At 39.4% G+C, this 21,396-nt stretch overlaps 2 protein-coding genes across 5 annotated transcripts in view; one reads left to right on the top strand and one right to left on the bottom strand.

Annotated features, from left to right (window-relative positions):
- Positions 1-21,053, bottom strand: part of RTL9 (retrotransposon Gag like 9) — a 97,104-nt gene extending 76,051 nt beyond the window's left edge. For 2 of the 3 annotated variants that reach the window (XM_057301207.1, XM_055106888.2), the window contains exon 1: positions 20,953-21,021. The gene's annotated coding sequence lies outside the window, so the exon portion shown is untranslated. Of the gene's footprint in view, positions 1-20,952 lie in introns of all 3 variants that reach the window. The other variant, XM_055106889.2, reaches the window with a different exon arrangement.
- GNG5B (G protein subunit gamma 5B) overlaps positions 1-21,396 on the top strand; it is a 115,091-nt gene that overhangs the window by 60,084 nt on the left and 33,611 nt on the right. The window lies entirely within an intron of this gene.

Below are 21,396 nucleotides of genomic sequence, written 5' to 3'. Positions count from 1 at the left end.
GTCCTATGTGTAGCTACATTTTCCCATGTCTGTACCTTTATTCATACTATCTTTCTCACCCTGCCCCATTCCCATCTGTTGAAACACCACCTGTACCAGAATGCCTGGGAAATCTGATGGGGATAAGGAATCAGACCTGTGTTTCAAAGTCAGATTTACTGCTTATTGCCTGAGGGATCTTGGGCAAATCATTTCCTCTCACAGAGACTCAGTTTCCTCATCTGTAAATGAGGATTATAATAATCTCTTCCAAAAGTTGTAGCAAGAAATAAATTTTATGATATATATAGATACATCTACACAGCACTCATCAAATGGTAGATGCTCAATAAGTTATTAAATTGATATATTTAGGGGATTTGAAAAGACCACTCAAAGGCCATCCATGCATTTCAAATCACAAATCCCTGAATTTTAGTTCATCAGTATTGGGAAGTCTGTCTAAATGAAAAATGGTATTTTTTTGCTTCCCCATTTACCATTGCTTTCCTCATCCTTCAGGAGTATGTTTACATGTGCATGTGCATGTGTGTGTGAAAGAGGGTATGTATGTGTTAGAGAGGGTTGGGTATTTACTTTGGCAGCCACATTTCAGAATGAGTTGAAAAAACCAGACTTGTTTTTAAAATACGTAAAATCACATGCTTGGGAAGTTGAGTCACTTTAAAGAAGGCCCAGAGTGGATCCAGAAAAGAAAAATGGGACTGAGCAGAAAGCCATGAGAGGCTGCCATGTTCTCTAGTTCTGAAGTCACAACTTGTCATTTAGGGAAGAGTCTCTTAAAATGAAGGTAGCAGCCTAACAGAAGACTTCTGTGGCTTAGAATTTCAAAGAATATGAAAAGAATAACTGAAGGCAAGATATTTTTTTCATTTTTCTCTGTCCCTCTTGGAGAAAGAACTAATATCAGATGAAAATCAGAATCTCACCAAACCATTTACTAAGAAAGTAGGCCAAGTAAAGACTCTCCTTGAAAGCTATAATAGAAATGGAAAACAATCAAGAATGGAGCACTAGAGAGCAATTGAAAGGTACACTGAAAAGCAGACGGGGGTGGTATGATAACAAGTATCATGAAAGAGCTAGCATGTTCTTAAAAAATCAGGGAAAGGTCTCCAAACTTTATTTGAGTAGTGAAAAAAATGGTGGGACCAGAGGGCCAGAGTGAGCAGGCCCCATGGAGAAGCTGTGCTTGCTGTTAGGAGAGGTTAATGTTTCACGAGACTGGCAGACGCAGCAGTGGGCAGCAGGGGTGGGGGGTGGACGGGTGTCCAGCAGGCGCCATTTCAGTGTCTTCTCCATGGAGAAGCTGTGCTTGCTGTTAGGAGAGGTTAATGTTTCACAAGACTGGAAGAGCCAGCAGTGGGCAGCGGGGGTCGAGGGTGGACGGGTGTACAGCAGGCGCCATTTCAGTGTCTCTAAGGACCATTCAAATGAAATTGGTGGCATGTGTCTTGGGCATTAAAGAATGAATAGGCTGATGAACGGAGATCTCTGTGGCAGGCAGTTAATTCCAGGTGGAAGAAACACTGATGCTGGAAAGTATAGGGTGTGCTCTGAAAACAAAGAATGGTAGTTTGGCAAAAGCTAAAGCTATATGGAGACAAGTAATGGGAAAGAAGCTGGAAAAGAAAGATAGGCAAACATATAAACATAGAGAGCTTCGAATGCCAGGATGAGGAGCTAGTACGTTACTCATTAGGCAAAAGGGAAACTTCAAGGATCTTTTGCCAAAAGCTGTGGTTTAGAGAGATGACTGGTAGCTATGTTTAGGATACTTTGGATATGGGGAGATTGGATGTGGAGTGGCTGCTTAGGAGGCTATCGCAACAGTCAAGGAGAGAGTAGATGAAGAACTGAACTAGGGTACTGCCCCAAGGGATGGAGTGGAGGGAGAAATGTGAATGAAAATAAACATCTATTAAAATAAGCAATTATTCAATGAACTTCCAGCATTAAGGACCTTCCCATACCCAAAGATAGGTTATGATGGAAATATTTCACATTTACAGCCCCAAAGCTGAGCCTTGTAGCCAAAAAAATGGGCAGAATAACGCAAGATTTATGTAAGATATCAAAATGAATGTCCACAAGGAAATCAGAATCTTGAAGAAAAGGACAAAAGATGAGAAGTTTTTGAGATGGAGGTAGATATTAAAATTCAAACTCCCTGTACAAATCAAAAATGTGTGCAGATGTATGGCTTATGCAATCTAGTGAAAACAGAAGTTATGATAGCAGCCCAAGGCCAAATAAAAAGTAATTTTTCAAACAAAAGCAAAAGAAATGTTCCACCAGTCCTGAGTAAGAAAATACTGTGCAGCACATGGACATGGGCGGGGATTAGTACATAATAGTTCGAGCCTTTTACAAGTTAATTAATAGTTTGATTGGAGTGCTTTTTATTATTAAAAGAAAAAAAGAAAGCCAAGAAATTCAGTGATTTACTGCAATGTTCTCTTAGTTCTCATACCATTCTTTCTATGTTGCGTAAGGGACAATGAAGTTCCTGGAAGACTGTAGGTATCAGTGTTTCGCTATTCTGGCCATTTCACGGAATTTTAAAGAGGTGGGATGGTGGGGTTTGCAGACAAATAGAAAGATATTAAGATTGTTGCTATTCCAAGTGACTAATGCGTATAGCTCTACTGGGCAGAAGTGAATTTTATTCTTAGTCCTGGTTTCATGAAATGTCCTTGTGGGTAAAACACTCAACTAGTAGGATTCCAAGATTGGACTTGGGCAGTTATCTCCTGTAAGTATCTTCAAGGCTAGGGGAAAAGCTTGAGGGCCCTGTTCTCCTGGAGAGTTTATTGTTATTACTGTCTACTAGTGGCCCCACTCCACTTTCACCCACTGCCTACCACTACTGCAGTGCTGTAGTTAGTAGCACTAGAGCGGGAAGTGGTTTCCATGCCCCTAGGTGGGTCCGGCAGATTTGGCTATTGGTCCATGAAGTGCTCAAGGAAAGGCAAATGACCCAACGTCATACCGTCCCCACTCCCAGTGGTTTATAAACACATCCAACAGTTAACATTTATGGAGGGCTTACCCAGTGCCAGATACATTTGACTTGCCTCCTTCCCCACACTTCTGCAAGGCAGGTACTATGATCATATTCTAGATGATAGAACAGTCGCAGGGAGGTTTAAGTGATTTGTTCAAAGGCAAATAGCTAGCTAGTAATTGCCAGAGCCAGGATTTGAACCCACATCTGTCTAATTCTTTTCATTACACTTCACCTCCACTAAAAGAGTTTCTTTTTTGTTTTCTTCTGAGTGTTGGTGCTGCCTCATAGGGCAGAGCATGTTTTCAGTGCCCCAGATGATCATGGCACCATGGCTCTCTCCAAATCCTCTTGCAGAATTCTCTCTCATCTGAAGCCTCTAAGGTGTCATGTCAGCTACCTTGGGATGCTCCCTTAACTCACTTGGGCTAATAGAATAGAGCCATGGTGTCTCAGATTAAAGCCATCTGGTCCTGTGCATCAGCTCATGTTGACGCCTCACTCTGACATCCCTGTCTGGAGGCAGGCTAACTTCTGCTTGCAAACTACCAGCCAAGACCAGCTTCCTGGACATAAGGCCATTTCATTTTGCACTGGGCCCTGCAAATTACATAGCGATCCTGCTTCTAGTGATGAGAAACTCATTAGCTCAGGAGGCAGCCCATTCCTTCTTTGAATTGCTGTCTCTTAGCAAAGGCATCCTTATGGTGTAAAGAAATCTATTTATCTGCAGTTTTTTTCCCACTGGCTTCAGAGACAAAAAGATCTGGGAGAAAATGTCTGGTTCTGAAACCACCTTACCATGGTTTTAAAAGCAAGTCATTTAACCTTTCTGAATCTCAGTTTCCACATCACTAAAATGAGAATGTGACTACCTTCTTTGAAGGGTGTTCTGTTTTTTTAAGGACAGACAGGACATAGCATTATTGTATGTAGTCAATGAATGCTAACTATAACTGACATCAATATTAGCCCTACCATAAGCACATTGAATGCAAATGACAGAACATGGTTCAGAACACAGATTCTGATGTTTTATTTACCTCACTCAAAATGTCTTATACTTTTACTTTTCTTCTTACTTTCCATGCTAAGAAAACTTGAAATCATTAGCCCACTTATGATTTCACCCTTAAAGTACTATAAATAGCATTCTAATTTAATTTTTAAAATAATAATTGTGAGTAGTAGCTGTAGTATTTTACCATCGGATTGCTCAGTGTTTTAAGTTCATGTAATATTTCCCCATCCCTGATTTCATTTGAAGTTTATAATAACTCTGTGAGGCAGGCAGGGCAGGCTCTAATTGATTGATTGATTGATTCATTCATTCATTCATTCATCTATTCATCCAATATTTACTGAGCCCCTACTACGTTCTAGGCCCTGTACCAGTGGCTAGAGATACAATGATGAACATGGCAGATCTGGTTACCACCCTTTAGAGTTTGTATTCTAGGTTGTTTGCAGAGGAGGAAACTAGCCTCAATGTTTAAGTAATCTGCACAAAGTTGTGCGGTTAGTAGGGGTAGAGCTGAGACTAGAACTAAGGTTTCCTGTTGCTCATTCCAGTGTATATTCCACTTTCTCATTCCATCTCTTGCTCTCCTGCATCCAGCATCTTTCTTTCTTATATTTCCCACTCAACTCTAAAGAATCCTGAATTTGCTAGTAGATTATTCTGCCTAAATACCATTTTTAGTCTTGCAATTCCAGTTTTATTACATTTAATTCTCACTAGTCAGGCAGTTTAACATCAAGTCACCCTAGTGTCCCTGAGCTGTTTGCTAAGCTTGACTACTTGCTATATAACCTATCCAGTAACCCAGAAACAGGAGAACTAGGGGCCTGCATTACTTCACCCAGCCTTCTTGCTCTTTCCTGGGTTAGTTAGCTTTTCATTGGCCAGTCAGAAAACATATAATTTCCTTTAAAAAGGCTGAAGGGACTTCCAATTGCCCATGTATAATATCATATGCAGACACTCTCCCTGGCTTCTTAGGCCCTCCATAATCTTGCCCCACCCCTTCCCTTGAACCTTATCTCTTTACTCACCCACCCTCCACATATCCACCCCAAGCTCATTTCCTATCCTATGGTCTATTCATGCACCTTATCACTCTTCTTACCTCCATCCCACAAACATAGAAGCTGTCCTTTGCACCCTCCACCGAAAATAAATTCTATGCAGCCTAAGTCCTACTTCCTTTATGAAACCTTCTTTAACAGCTCTAGCTCTCAGTGATCTCACCAATGTCTTAATAGCCCTACTTCTAAGTTTTAAAGATTAATTGCCTAAGTACATGTTAAAGAGGACCTCATTTGACAGCCTTTCATTTGAAAAAGTCCTGGGGATTTTAATTGGTCTTATGCTCAATAGAAATCAATAGTGGTGATGCAGTCACAAATATATAAATAAATAGATAGCTGGGGGATCAAATCTCAGGCTGTACTAAAATAAATATATGTCCAGATTGAGAGAAATACTACTAGACTCATTAATTCACTCACTCATGCATTTGAAACATATTCATTTTTTTAATGTGCATATACCCTGGCCCAGAAATTCCATGTTTAGGAATCTATTCTACAGAAATATTTTGCAACATTGTTTGTCTATAGTAGGTTTCAAGATTTTCATTTTATCTGTGATGTTCTACAGTTTCACCCTGTTGCATCTACAGGGTATCAATTTGTCTTTATTCTGCTTAGAACTAGGTACATGGTTTTAATCTCAGGACTCATGTCCTGTTCAGTTTTAGAAAATTATCAGCTATTTCTCTTTGAATATTATCTCTTCCTATTTTTTTTCTGGAGCTTTATTAGATGAATGTGAAGTTTCTTGTTATATCATGTGTGTCTTCTATTTTCCCTTTCATATTTAGCATTTTTATAGTGCCATGCTATATTCTATGATTATCTCGGCTCTATTTGTTATTCCATTTGTTCTCTCTTCACTCATAACTTATTTGTAGTTTAAACTGTCATTTGACTTTTTAAATATTTCATTGGGGCTAGAACTAAAATCTTACAATGCTCATCCCATATTTTCTATATTCTTCATTTCTGGCCTATTTATTTGGTGTACACACACCGAGGAAAGTTGTGCTCTTGCTTTATGTATTATGTTCCTTTTTTACATCTTGAAACCTTCAAACATACAACATTTTAAAGTTCTTTCATACATGAGGGCTATGAAAAGACAAGAAAAACCCAAAAAATAAAGTCCTTTCAGATTACTGTATTATCTGTAGTTTCTTGGGACATAATTCTCCCATTTATTGTATATACCAACTAACTCATTCCAGTCAATTTCCTCATGTGCTTTATCATTTTTTTGCATGTGAGCTTATCTTCTGCAGGAACTGTTTTCTGTTAGAACCCTTCCGTAAGAATTGGACTCTGAGTTATGGAGGTGGGTCTACAGGCGGTTTTTCATTTGCCTCTGCTAGAGTTTCATTGTGTTCCTGCTCTGAGCCAGGTTTTATGTTAAGTTCTCACCCCAGGGTTTCTGCATTATGTGGGTACTGTGAATTTTGGTTTCATACTAGTGTGCAGCTCAGGTTTAAAGTTTTAAACTTCTTATGGGTGAGTTTATTTCCACCTCATCCTAAGGAAGATGACCTACATCCTGTTTGTAGAGAAGCAATATAGCACATTTACTTACAGGCATGGTCCTGGAGTCAGGATGCCTGAGTCTGAATTTTAGAGCTGCCACCTCCTAGCCGCGCAAGTTACTTAAACGTTTTACTCCCTACTTATAAAATGGGGTTTATAATAGTACCTAATATCATAGGGTTTCTGTGATGGTTAAATAAATAAATACATGTAAATCATGTAGAACAATGCTTGGCACATAGTAAGTACTAAATAAGATTTGTTATTATTGTACCCCTGACTATTTGGGAAATCTGCTTTTAAATAATAAATGGGGCAACATCCTTCTACTCTTTGTTTTATGAGGGAAGCACAATTCTAACTCAATTCTAAGCCCTACAGAGGACTTATAATCTCATCCTTTAAGGAATATACCTGGTCCCATTTTTCCTGTGAGTGGTGAAATTTCAATTTATGCTCATTGCTGTGACTGTGAGTTTTCTCTTGTCTCTGGAATCTGACAGTTTTCCTTTCTTGCTTCTGGAGCTCAGCCATATATTTTTGGGCTTAAATTTGATCCAGTATGTCTCTGTGTTTTAAGTTGTGTTGCTTTTAACAGTGAAAATATTAGATAAACTAGCTAATAATAGAGGCTTGTTAAATAAATTATGGTAAATTCATCAAATGAAATACAATGCAGCCATAAAACATAATGAAGTAGGGCTGTATACTTACATTGGCTGATATAGAAAGACAGGTGTGTTGTTAAGTTAAAAAAAAAAAGCAAGGAGCAGAGAAATATGTGAGTCTACATTTTATGTACACAAACTTAAGCCTTTATGTGCATAAAAAGATACTGGAAGGATGGACAACAAAAACCATTACCACTGTTACTTCCAGCACGGATGTGAAGAACGGTGCCACTTTTACTACTTTTTTCTTTTCATTTTAATTTTTAAAAAATAATGTGTAGGCATTTCTTTTAAAATCAAATAATTTGAAAGAAATAAAAAGCAAATATCCTCCTTCCTTGATTTTATATCCTCCTCACAAAGCAAAAAAGATAACCAATACTCACCAAACATCTACTTGGCCAGGAGTTGAGAAAACAATAATGAATAGGCTTCATTCCCAATCATAAGAAGCCCAAGATCTAAACACAGAGTGTTGCAAGAAATGTTCTCAAAGAGGTGGGGGAATAGCTAACTTTCTCAGAGGGAGTGATATCTAGGAATGCACCACATTGTCCTAGGAGCTGGGACCTTAACAATGGGGAGTACACCAAGTACACAAGGTAGTTGAAGGCATTGGTAACAGTAAAGGATCTAGTAGGATATTGAGAGCATATTCAACAGGGAAGTGAGTGGAGTTTAATGAACGGACTGTTTATAACAGTGTGAGCATTGTTAAGGGAAAGCAAAAAGGATGGTGAAGCACCCCAGGGAGCACTTACCACCCTGAGACCTGAAAAGCCAAGGGGAGAAAGCAGTTAACCAGAACCTAGACAGAGTAGCCATAGCTTTAGAAGATGACTGCCAAAAAAAAGTCTGTGGCTCACAGCAGATCCTTCTAACAGGATTCAGCCAAGCTGCACCCACTCCATAAAGAGGGAGCCAGGAGAATAAATACCCAGACTTTAACCTGTCTCTGATCTCCAGTCCCCTGTTAGTGCCTTACATTGGCCATATCCAAGAAGAATTCAGAGGACAAGGAAGCCAATTCATATGGTTACCAGAGGCTGGGAAGGTAGTGGGGGGCTGGGGGGAGTTGGGGATGGTCAATGGGTACAAAAAATAGAATGAATAAGATCTGCTATTTGATAGCACAACAGGGTGACTATAGCCAGTGATAACTGTACATTTAAAAATAATTTAAGGACTGTAATTGGATTGTTTGAGACTCAGTGAGTAAATGCTTGAGGGTATGGATACCCTATTCTTCATGATGTGTTTATTTCACATTGCATGCCTGTATCAGAACATCTCATGTACCCCAAAAATGTATACACCTACTATGTACCCACAATAACTAAAAATATGTTTTTAAATGCAGTCTATAAAGGTCAGTCTCGGGGGGTACACAAAGAGGATGAAGAAGGGTGAAAACTGGATCTTTAGGGGCTAACGGGAACTCTCTGTATGTTCCTCTCAATTTTGCTGTTAACCTAAAACTGCTCTAAAAAATAGTCTATTTTTAAAAGTGGATCTTGAGGGGCAAGTAGAGAATATTCCACAAAGGCATTTTATACAGACAGAGCCATATTGGCAAACGAATAATAGCAAGGAATCTTAAGGGGTATTTGAGATGCAGGCACTACCTTAGTTTGATTAAATTGTCAGGCCTATGGGGAGGACAAAAGTGAATTGATAGAGTGCAGAAGATGTGAAAAGAGTATCAACAAACTGTACGAGGTCCAATTTTTTACATTTGCAAGCTGCCTGCCCATAGTCCAAAACTGGCCTGAAAATATTTTTTGTTTGATTATGGATGTGTTATATGTGAGTTTGAATGTGAACATCTTAGCCATGTGGACTCCACAGGTCCCACCACTTGCCGTTGTCTCACATCTGATCCACTTCACTTTTTTAAATTACCAGCTTGCCCCGATGGCATTTGAGGAAGAAACCCACATTACAGCATGTAGGTAAAGCCTACAGGTTTGGAAACCATGTCAAATTAGGAAAAGTTAAGAAAATTAAGTAATTAACTTTAGAAAAGAGATGACTTAGAATATGATAGTTTCCTCAGGCTAACCAAAAGCTAACATAAAGAAGAGAGAATAGGCCGGGCGCAGTGGCTCACGCTTGTAATCCCAGCACTTTGGGAGGCCTAGGCGGGTGGATCACATGAGGTCAGGAGTTTGTGACCAGCCTGGCCAACATGGTGAAACCATGTCTCTACTAAAAATACAAAAATTAGCTGGGCATGGTGGCAGGTGCCTGTAATCCTAGCTACTGGGGAGGCTGAAGCAGGACAATTGCTTGAACCTGGGAGTGGAAGTTTTCAGTGAACCAATATTGTGCCATTGCACTCCAGCCTGGGTGACAAGAGTGATACTCTGTCTTTAAAAAATAATAATAAATAAAAATTTAAAAATTTTAAAGAGAGAGAGACAGAATAGATTCATTTTATGTTGTCCCTTCATCCATTTCACAAGTTACCTGTTGTATGTCCTCTATGTACCAGGTCCTGACAGAACTGCTCCAAACAGTGGAATTAGGGCTAAAGGGTAGGTGTTTCAGGAAGGCAGATTCAGACTCAATATAGTGGTTTCTTACTCATTTTGGGTCTCAGATTCCTTTCAATCTGATCAAAGATATGGGCCTGCTCTGCTAAAAGATATACATGTACACACGCACACAAGTGTCAACATGCACTTTCAGGAGATTCATAGACCCAGTGAAACCCATACATGGACTCCAGACTAAGAATCTCTGGAGAATACAGTAGCCATACTGATACAACTGTAGCTATTAAAAAGAATGAGGTAGAATAAAGTGAGAAAAAAAGAAATATAAAAAATAGTGTGTACAGTTTAAAAATGAATTATATACATGGAGATATGTGTGTATAATATACATGCTATCTCTAAAAAATTCACAATAAACTAGTTAGAGTGTTTGCCTCCAGGAAGGGATCTTGGTGGCTGGGGGCAGAGGGAGACTCTAGCTTTTACCTTGAGTGTGATGACATGCCCCAGGCTGATGTTAGCAGAGGAGCGACATCATCTAACTTCTGTTTCTAAAAAAATTGTGCTATAATTCCAGTTTAGAAATGTGGGTGGCTTGGAATAAGTTGGTAGCAGTGGGAGTGGTAGAATATACTTTTCACTACTTGCTCTTTGAACATTTGGCACTTTGTATCGTGTACACCTAATACCTATTCAAAAAATGTTATGTATCAGAAAAGGACCCTTGGCAAAAATCTTTCTTTTTCTTTTTTTCTTTTTTTCTTTTACTGAGACAGAATCTTGCTCTGTCGCCCAGGCTGTAGTGCAGTGGTGCCATCTCTGCTCACTGCAACCTCCACCCCCCGGGTTCAAGCAATTCTCCTGTCTCAGCCTACCGAGTAGCTGGGACCACAGGAGCGTGCCACCACACCCTGTTAATTTTTTCTATTTTTAGTAGAGACGGGGTTTCACTGTGTTAGCCAGGATGGTCTCAATTCCCTGACTTCCTGATCTGCCCACCTCAGCCTCCCAAATGCTGGGATTACAGGCGTGAGCCACCACACACAGCCGCAAAGATCTTTCTAGGAGTTAAATAGCTTCAATAATGGAGCACTTTGCTTAAGAATCTATGGAACTTCCTGGAAGTCCTCATGTAAAGACTAAACTCACTACCAGACATGCAGTGTCACAGAGTTTGGCACTGGGTGGGGGATTGCTGCAGATGATGAAGGATATCTGTGTCCATCTGAAGATGGCAGGAATCTTGGAATTCCTATTGCACTTGGAATCATTCTTTATTATAATAATTTGAAATGTATTGAGCACCTATTATGTGCCAGCTACCACATTACACACTAGGGATACAGCAGCAACAAAATAAAATCCCTGCCTTCCTGAAGCTTATATTCTAGTGGTGAAGATAGACAGTAAACAAACAAATCAATATTAATATATCAGAAAATGACAAGTACTATGGAAAAAAATTAAGCAGAGTAAAGTTGTAGGAAGCATGCAGAGAGTGGCAATTTTTAAATAAGATGGTAAAGAAAGTATCACTGATAAAGTGTCATTTGCACAGAGATTTGACAGAAGCAAGTGAATAAGCATGATGCTCTATGAGGAAGAAACATCCTAGTTAGAGAGAAAAGCAATGGACCTCTGGGAGTTTTCTTGGTATGTCTGAGAAACAGCAAGTAAGCCATATGGCTGATCTCAGTAATCAAAGAGGAGAGTGACAGGGCATGAGGTCAGAGAGGTAATGGGAATGAAGGTAGATCATGTAGAATCTTGTAGGTCACTCTAAAGACTTTGGCTTTTATTGTGAACAATATAAAAGGCCACGGACGGTTTTGAGCAGGAGCATGACATGATCTGATTTACATGTTTAATGGATTATGTAATGATCCAAGTAAGAAATGATGCTGGCTTGGATTAAGGTTATAGCAGTAGAGAAGTGTTCAGATTCTAAATATACTTTTAGGCCAGGTGCAGTGGCTCACACCTGTAATCCCAACAATTTGAGAGGCCATGGTGGGAAAATAACTTTAGGCCAGAAGTTCAAGACCAGCCTGGGCAACAAAGCAAGATGTCTGTTTCTACAAAATAATAATAATAATAATAATAATAATTAGCCAGCACTGTGGTGAGTACCTGTAGTTCCAACTACTGGGAAATCTGAGGTGGGAGGATCCCTTGAGCCCAGGAGTCTGAAGTTATAGTGAGCTATGATTGTGCCACTCCATTCCAGCCTGGGTGACAGTGTGAGACGCCGTTTCTAAACAAATAAATTTTTAACTATTCAGCTGAAAGTATTGCTGATAGATAGGCTCTGGAGTGTGAGAGAAAAAGGGAGTCAAGTCAGACTCCAAGGCTTTGGCCTAAATAACCAGAAGAATGGATAAAGAAGGCTGTGGGAGAAGCAGGTATAAGGAAAATAGTCACTTTGACCTTGGATAATTTCAAGTTGAGATGCCAATCAGACAACCTAGTTATCATGAAAATGAAGACATACCTGTAAAGGATATTAAGAAATAGTAGCTAGTGAAGTAGAAAGAGCCAAGAATTACATGGTGTCCTGGAAGCCAAGTGGAAGAAAAAAGTGTTTCAAGGAGAGAGTGATAAACTGTGTCAAATGCCGCTGTTGGGCGAAAAAAAAGGAGAACAGTAAAATGACCATTGAATTTAATACTGAGGAGATATTGTTGACCTTGATATGAATCATTTTGGTGGAGTGATGATGGCAAAAGCCTGACTGGAGAGGATTCAAGAGAAAATGAGAGGAGAGAAATTGGAACTAATGAGCAGAGACAACTCATTACAGAATTTTTGCTCTGAGGAGGAGAGAAATGGGGCTATGGCTTGGGTGAAGAGAACAGATTTTTTAAACATTGAAGATGTTGTTCAATGAAAGAAAAATTGATGCCATGAGGGAAGAGTGAATGACTTGAGTAATGACCTTGATTAGGCAAAAAGAAATAAAATTTAGTGCATAAGTAGAGGAGTCAGCATTCAGTGGAATCCCAGACGGTTCGCTCACAGTGACAAGAGGGAAGGCAGAGTGTGTGGATACAAATACAAATAGATTGGTGGGAGTTCTTTTCTGACAACTTCTATTTTCTCAGTGAAATAGGAAACAAGGTAGCAGCTGAAAGGGAAAATGTAGAAACAAGTGTCGGAAGTTTGAGGAAAGGAAAGATGTAAAAAAGCCACCCAGGAGCATTCAAGAATGAATGGATGAAATGAATGTAGTGAAGTTAGCAGATAGTACTAAGGGCCCATTTGAAGTTAGTGGTCCTGAATCTAAAGCGAGACTGGTTAGCACGGTTATAAGCTTTTATCCAATCTCATTCGGCTGCTGGGGCAGGTTGGGAATAAAGAGAGTAGGATTTAACAACGATTGGATGTCTGTTATTCAAATCACATGAAAGCAGAGAGAGCCTAGGGAATCTAGGGTGTGTGCTAAACAGTGACTTTAAGGATGGTTATAGAATCTAAGCTGAGCAAAGAAGAAAATGGAGACACTAGGGGGCTGAGGGACAGTACTCTATAGTTTAGCACATAATTGTTCTCCTAACTTTTATCATGTAAAGGCTGAAAAGTGTCCATTCTTGTTAGCAAGTCACTAGTCACTTTGGAGTAGTGTTCTCATAATTGCATTTTTCAGAACCACTAGTCCCTCACCACCATCTCTGTGAGTGAGGTCACAAAAATTTTCAAATCCGGTATACCCCATTAGTTTTTGGAGATTCACATTACGTGTTGACCTATTAAGGACTCTGAATATTCTCGCAGCCAGGAAACCACATTTGACTAATCCAGTGGTTTGTAACATTGCTTGTTCATGGAGCTCTTTATGTAATACTATCAACATCAATCCTCAGAAACTAGTACTCCATGGAATACATTTTGAGAAATGCTAGCTTAGGAATCATGTTGGGGATTGGAAGCTGACTTTTAGGACAAAACCTTTGTTGGGCCAGAGTCATAGCAGCTTTTCTCCAAGACAATATGCATGGCAGGAACCAACACATGTCCTCCCCGGGCCATCTCTCTATTCTGCAGCTGAGCCAGTCTGCAGAGATTTCGGTTCTATCTAGTTCCCCTAAAGCCAAATAAACCTAATATTGTCAATACAGCTAATTCCCTAGTTTTCATTCAGCTGAAGTTTCCTGATGTTATATTTTCAATAATTCAAGAGATAGTATTGTCACAATGCACTGGAAGCAGCATGCATTTTTACTAACCACTTCCTTGTGTCAGGCACTATGCTTGGCACTTTGCATAGATCACCTCACTCACTCTTTGCAATAATATTGTGAGAAGGTATATATTATTAGAAAACACCCAGAAAGATCATGAGCAACCAGTTTTCTTCAGAAACTTGTTGCCTGGAAGAAGGAAAATAGGTTTAGTCTGTAACAAGCAATGTGTTTTGCACAAACAGATTTGAAGCCCTAGGAACACTGATAGAATCAGAATGTTGGAGCCAAAAGGAACCTTAGAGATCAGTTTAAGATATTAGAGAGAGGTTATTGCATTCTCCCCAAAAGTTATTATGTAAATTGTCTCAGGAGAGCAGGATTAAGAAATCTTGCCATAACTGCCTTTGCTTTCATTTAAATTAAGCCATATGAAATGATATTGTCACATGAACTAAAGCATATAGATCATGCTACAAGAATGCAATAAGGTAAGTGATTATTGACTGGAATCGTAAATGAACATTTGGAGTTTATTCTGTATTTCAACGTCATGGAAGCCTGATTTTACCAGAAGGCAATGGTTCTCAAACTTGAATATGTATCAGAATTATTCCAGAATCTTGTTTTAAAATACAGGCTCCTGACCCTATCTTCAGATATACTAACTGAGTAAGTCTGCTATAAGGACCAGGAAACTGACATTTTAAACTAGCTCCCCAGGTGTCACTCAGTGGACCACCACAATAGGCGGCCCACAAACTGACCACAATCTGAGAAAGACATCCCTGGGAATATTCTATTCATAATTAAGGTGTGAGCAGGCCAGTGTCAACTGGTCAGCTAGGGCAATTGCCCTGCAAAGACACTGATGTAGAGGTACAGGAAGTCCCTACTGTTTCTAGATTCCCATTTTCCTACAGAATCCTTGTCTTAATGTGATAATGAACTCCTAGAGACATCTTCCTTGTGACCTGATGCAGGGAGCTGAGGCTCAGGAACAAATATAGTTGGCACTACAGGGAATATTTCTGGATATAATATTAAGGTACACAAAAATTCCCCCTGTAAGCTCTTGGATTATTAGACATTCTTCGGTAGACTTAGAATATTATGCTATCCCATTATATTATGGTCACATATATAGTAAAGAAATTAGTATGGCTGGTAGGCTGTGGGATGCTTATACTCTAAATGGACCTTGGTCCTATTCAGGATCCATTCATCAGCTTCACAGGTTCCAAAACTCAATTTTGTCCATTTTAGCCAGGGATTGATCAGGCTCTAGGGGACAAATTTCACACAACCTAAACTTATAAGGCAATAATTTGGAAGCCAAAATGTCAATTTATTAATTCATCTTGATAAATCCCAGTAGGAAATCTACTTAGGAAACCAAATAAAGACAAAAGGCTGTTTGTTTGGTGGGAGCAGCCTGCTTTAGTTAGTGGAAAGAGCCAGAGTTTTGGAGTCAGATAGGCTAGGGTCCCAGCTAGGCTATACATAGTGGGTTGAATTGTGTCACCGCCCCCAAAAGTTACATCCAACTGGAACTGCAAAATGTGAACTTATTTAGAATATGACTCTTTGCTGATGTATGTAAGATAAGGATTTCTACATGAGATCATCCTGGATTAGGGTGGGCTGTAAATCCAATGATAAGTGTCCTTATAAGTGACAGGGCACAGAGACAAGGGAGAAGCCCATCTGAAGACAGAGGCAGGGATTGGAATGATGCTACCACAAGCCAAGCAACACCTGGAACCGCTAGGAAGAGGCAAGGAACAGAATCTCCCCTAGAGCCTTTGTAGGGAGCATGGCCCTGCCAACACCTTGATTTTGAACTTCTGGCCTCCAGAACTGTGAAAGTATAAATATCTGCTGTTTTAAGCCACCAAGTTTGTGGCAATTTGTTATGGTAGTCACAGAAAACTAATATACCACTCATTCCGTTTTATGGGCTTAAGTCACATAACCTCTCTGAGCCTCAGTTCCGTCATTTGAAAATGGAACTAATAATAGAATTCTATAATATCATAGAGTTGCCTTGAGGATTAAATAAGATAATTTATGTAAAGTGTTTGACTCTGTAGGCACTTGTTATATGGTGACTGTTATTACTGGTGAGTGAAGAGATAGTATATGGTGTGGGATGATCTGAAAAGATGGAGTCATGTAGTTTATTCAGTCTGATGCATCCATGCATCACCCTATCAGAAAGTCAATAAATGTGTCAGTAGGCCAGGGCACAGAGTAATAAAAGCAACTTCTCTTTCTAATTATTTTTATTTTTCTTTCTATAATGGTCAAATAACTTGTTTGTACATGTCACAATATCATGAACCCCGTCTTAGTTATATGGACTTTCCCAGCCATAGCATTTCCAAGGCTACAGTTGTGTTTTCCACTGATTACATTTTAGAGCATTACTCCTTAATGACATATAGGGAGGTCCCTTATCTATCAGTAAATACTTTTCTGTGGGCAGCCAATCTCATTTCTACAGTGGGCAATTTCTTTTGTCAGCTTAAGCCCCTGAGAATGGCATGTTTCTACCCTATCAGTTGACCTTAATTCTAGAGTTGGTGGCCCTATTCCTTCTCAGTCTGTAGCCCTCTGTCCATTTTTCAAAACTCCACAAATTCACAGTGCTGTGTCTACTTTCTCACCCACCTGTTTGTAAAGAGAAAATTCCTTAGCTTCTGCATCTGACACTCCATTCCCACCCATATAGCCCCAACTAGTGTTACCTCTGGAAGGCCAAGGAGATCATGCCCTATTCATCTTTGTAGGTACTGCCTAGTGTGCTGCATGGCATATGGTAAATATTTGTTGAGGTGACAAAAAACAATAGATAAATCTTGGCTCTGGAGTTGGGCAGACCTGAGTTGAAATGCTAGCTTCCTTTTCTGCTGGTTGTGGGGCCTTGAGCAAATTACTTCAGCTTTTGGTACTTCAGTTCCTTCATCTATAAAATTATGATAGTATATATCACTTAGGTGTTTTATAAGAATTAAATGAATTAATATATATAAATCCCCCAGCACAATACCACATACGTAGTGAATGTTTGGTAAATGTTAGCAATGTGTGGAAGACTATATAAAATAATGAATGAGTGAAAGTGCATTTTCAATAGGAAGTCATATAACTACAGGATATCTTTAGTGCCTGTAAGAGATCCAAGGAAGTATGAAAGAACAGTCAGTAAGAACTGGTAAATACTTCATTTATCATATTTCCTACCATGTGATTCTTACCATTAGGAGTACATGAAAGCTGAAGTTTTTCAGAACAAACCATTCACATTGAATGCATGGAAGGAAAATATCATCTCATATCATAAGAGTAACAGTCGCCCAGCTTCTGGGAGTACTTCAGAATATGATTAAGTGTTGAAAAGCGTAGAGTTGTCAATAGAAGCTATTGCTAGCAGTTGTTTCAAATTAATTAAAAATACTGATTTCAGCGTTCTGGTTTTAGTACAGAGTATTTGAGTTATTATTGTTATTAGAGGGAGTCTGAGTCAGGAGGGTTAAATAGACAAATGACAACATTAAAGGAAGTCAGATGAAATTTCACACATTGGGAGAATTGCACAGGCAATGAAAGCAACTTTTACTTTATATAACAAGCTTAAGTTTTAGTGTAGGGATGAGGGGAAAAAGAAGGAAGGAGAGTTGATATGCTGCAAACCCATCCAAAGCTAGATTTTGTTCAGGATTCTGCACCATCAATGGCTCTGTTATATATATATTTTTTATTCCACAGCTTTCCAATCTCCCACTGATGCATTCATTCAGTAAAATAAATCATGTGCCTACTATATGCCAGGTACTATTCTAGATGTTGGAGATACAGCAGTAAACAAAAGTCCTTGCCCTCCTGGAATTTACATTCTAGCAGGGGTCAGTACACTATGGCCCATTAGCTAAATCTAGCCCGCTCCCTGTTTTGGTAAATACAGTTTTATTGGAACACAGCCATGCTCATCTATGGCAGCTTTTGTATAACAATGATAGAAGTAGGTAGTTGTGTTAAAGATTACGTGGCTCACAAAGCCTAAAATATTTATTATCTGGACCTTTACAGAAAAAGTTTTCCAGCTCCTGTTCTAGCAGAAGGAGATAGATGATAAACAAATAAATAGATAAACATATAACATCTGGTAGTATTCAAAGTATAAAGAAATAAAACATGGAAGGCAGATAGAGAATGGCGAGAAGGCGCTTGCAATACTAAATATGGTAGTCAGAGAAGATTTTACCAAGTGGGATATTTGATCCATCACCTGAAGGACAGGAGTATGTCAATATCTGGGTTGCATACAGCATTATGGGCCATTATAAGGGGTTTTGTTGTTACTGAGTGTCAGATGGGAAGCCATTGGAGGAGTTTTGAGCAGAGGAGTGACATGATCTGACATTCACATAATAAAATTATCCTGGTTCCAAAAAACAGTGAGAGAATAATAGGCTTGAGTGATGGTGGCAAGAACAGAAGCAAGAACAGTTGAGAGGCTAGTGCAATATAATCCAGGAAGCAGATCATTGTGACATAAACCAGGATAGTAGCAATGAAAAAGTGGTCAGATTCTAGATATATTCTGAAGGTAGAACCAATAAGATTTGCTGATCAAATAAATGTAGGATATGAAAGAGGGAAAAATCAAGATTGATTCCTAGGTCTTCCGCCTGAGCAACCGGAAGAATGAAATTGGTATTTAGGGAGACGGGGAAGACTGTGAGGAGCAAGTTTTGTGAGTGCAGCAGGTTTTGTTGGGGGTTGTGGGCAGGGGCAGTTTTGAACATGGTAAGTTGGAGATACCTATTAGGCATGCAAGTTGATATGTCCAGCAGGCAATTGGGCATAAAAGTATGGAGATACAAATTTGTGACTCATCAGCAAATAGATAGTATATTAAGCCACGAAGATCGGAGCATCACTAAGAAGATAAAGGACAGAAGAGATCTTAGGCTTCAAGCCTTCCTCTACCTTTCAACTCCAGAAGTCAGTCCGTGACAAAATCCTATCAATTCTTCCTGTATAATGTCTCTCAATTCACCATTTTCCTTCCATTCCCACTGCTACCATTGTAGTCCAGGATCTCACCTTGTCTTACTTGGCTTTTACAATAGCCTCCTAACTGGTTTCCTTGCCTCCAAATGTCAACTTGAAACTCATCATCTCATTTGTCCTTCCCCTCCAAAAAAATCTGTCTACTTCTCCTGGGCTCTCTATCTTAAAGAATGGCATCACTATTCATAAGCATTTGCTTAAACTTGAAAATTTGAAATCCTCCTTGTCACCTCCCTTTCTTCTACTCTCCATTATGCAATTCTATTACCAAACCCTGACATTTTTACCTCCAAAATATAACTCAATTCTGTCCACCATTCTCTGTCTCTATTACTATCAATCTAGTTCAAGATAACATCACCTCCCACCTGGACGATGGTAATAGCCTCTTGACTACTCTTCTTCCCTCTAGTTAATCTCCCATATGAAAACCAGTGGAATCTTTCTAAAACAGTGCTATGCATATTTTGCCTACCTATTCTGTAGGTCCACAGAATAAAATTCAAAAGCCCTTCATCATTTGCCCATAACTTTTCTTTCCAATGGTATCTACTATGGCTTCTCTGGAAATTCCCCTCATTTCATCCCTGTGGGCTTGTCAGTGGTCTTTAGACCCACCATGACCACAGTGTGCCCCCAATACCTAGTGCAGACCTTCCCAAACATATTACAAGTGTCTGAGGCTATGAGATTTCTCCTCTGTCCTCAACTGAGCCCAGAGACAGTGCTGTTGAAACTCCTAGAATGCTTGCCTCTAGATGTCAAACTGCTTCCTCCATTCAGCCTAGTGTGCTTTACAAATACTATGCTTTTCTCTGCATGCCATGACACAATAAAGGTTGTGAAGGACTGCTTTAATGCACACCATTCCCAGAGTTTGGAAAGTGCTGCTCCATTCTCTTCTCTAAGTTCTAAGTACCCTTCTATGCCAAGTTCAAGTCTCACCTTTCTGATAAAGCAGTCTTTGATGCTACATATCCAACCTCAAAATTCTTGTATGATGTGACCAGACCACTCATTTGGCACTTAGTATATGTGCTGCTATTTAACTTTTTATGGTGAGACCTTATCTCTCTGTGTTGTCTGTTGCTTAAGAGCAACAATTTTTATACCGACTTTTGCACCCAGGGCCTTACCATACAGTAAGACACTCAGTATATTTTTACAATATTAATGAATAAATTAATTAATGAATAGATAGTTAAATTCCATCAGATGGTGCAATGGACAAGAACATTAGATTCAGAATCAGAGAATCTGGATTCTAGTGCACTTTGCCACTAGATGGTTGTGTGAGACTTCAGGAAAGTTGCTTGCCTTAGTTGCCTCATTCACAAAATAGGAACAATACTTCCCATTGTGACTTCCCAAGTTGAGATGGGATAATTTATGGAAAAAATATTTGGCAGATGAAAAGAGCATGTCGTTCATGAGTAATGCCAAAAGAGGCAGTGTGGAAGATAAAGAATGAGCTCAAAGAAGCTGCAGAAAACATTAGAGGGTTCATGGGTGAAAAAAAAGCCAAAGGGGTAAGGGAAATTTGCTAGCAAAGTAGACTTGCCCAGGAGTGATTGAGAAAGGATGATAAACACAGAAGAAAGAAAAATCAAGTTTCTGTTGCGAAGCAGTATAACACAGCCACTAGATCCAGACTGCCTAGGTTCAAAGCCTGGCTCTGGCACTTAACCAGCTATGTGACCTTGAACAAGTTATTTAACATCTCTGAACTTCAGTTTACTCATATGTATTATGGGGGCAATAATAATGCCTATTTCCAGGGAAGTGTTATAAGATGTAAAGGAGTTAATACTTATAAAGTACTTAGAGCAGTGCAGACCAGTGCCTAGCATATAGAGCGTTATAGAAGAACGTGTTAGATAAAATAATAATCTTCTCCTTACCAGGCAATACTCCAGTCCTCACGGCTGGCACTTTCTCCTGGGACCTGGAGCAGGGCTCACGAAAGTTCTGACTTGCTCTCCAGTGGGCACGTCTCCTTTCCACATTCCAGAGCCCAGTCCTCTGAGCTTAGCCTATCTCACTGCTCAAAGGACACTATGTTTCCCAGCCTACAAAGTTTCGTTTCAATTCTTTAGCCTTTTTCAAAACCCAATAGAGTTCCTTGTGAGAACAGATAGGAGTGAATTCCATAAGCTCCCAGAAGCAAATACAGACAGTATAATCTAATCTTTTAGAGCAATGGCTTTGTAATCAAGCAAAAGAGAGTTTGAATCAGGGCTCTGTAAATGACCAACTGAGTGACCTTGGACAAATCCAAGGTCTGAGCCTCAGCTTGCTTGTCTTTAAAATGAGGCCTCACAGGTGGTTGTCAGGATCAAATGAGA

This window comes from Pan paniscus, chromosome X (assembly GCF_029289425.2).
Source record: "Pan paniscus chromosome X, NHGRI_mPanPan1-v2.0_pri, whole genome shotgun sequence".
Taxonomy (NCBI): domain Eukaryota; kingdom Metazoa; phylum Chordata; class Mammalia; order Primates; family Hominidae; genus Pan; species Pan paniscus.
The sequence above is the reverse complement of the archived record's forward strand: the minus strand, read 5'-3'. Positions and strand labels throughout refer to the sequence as shown.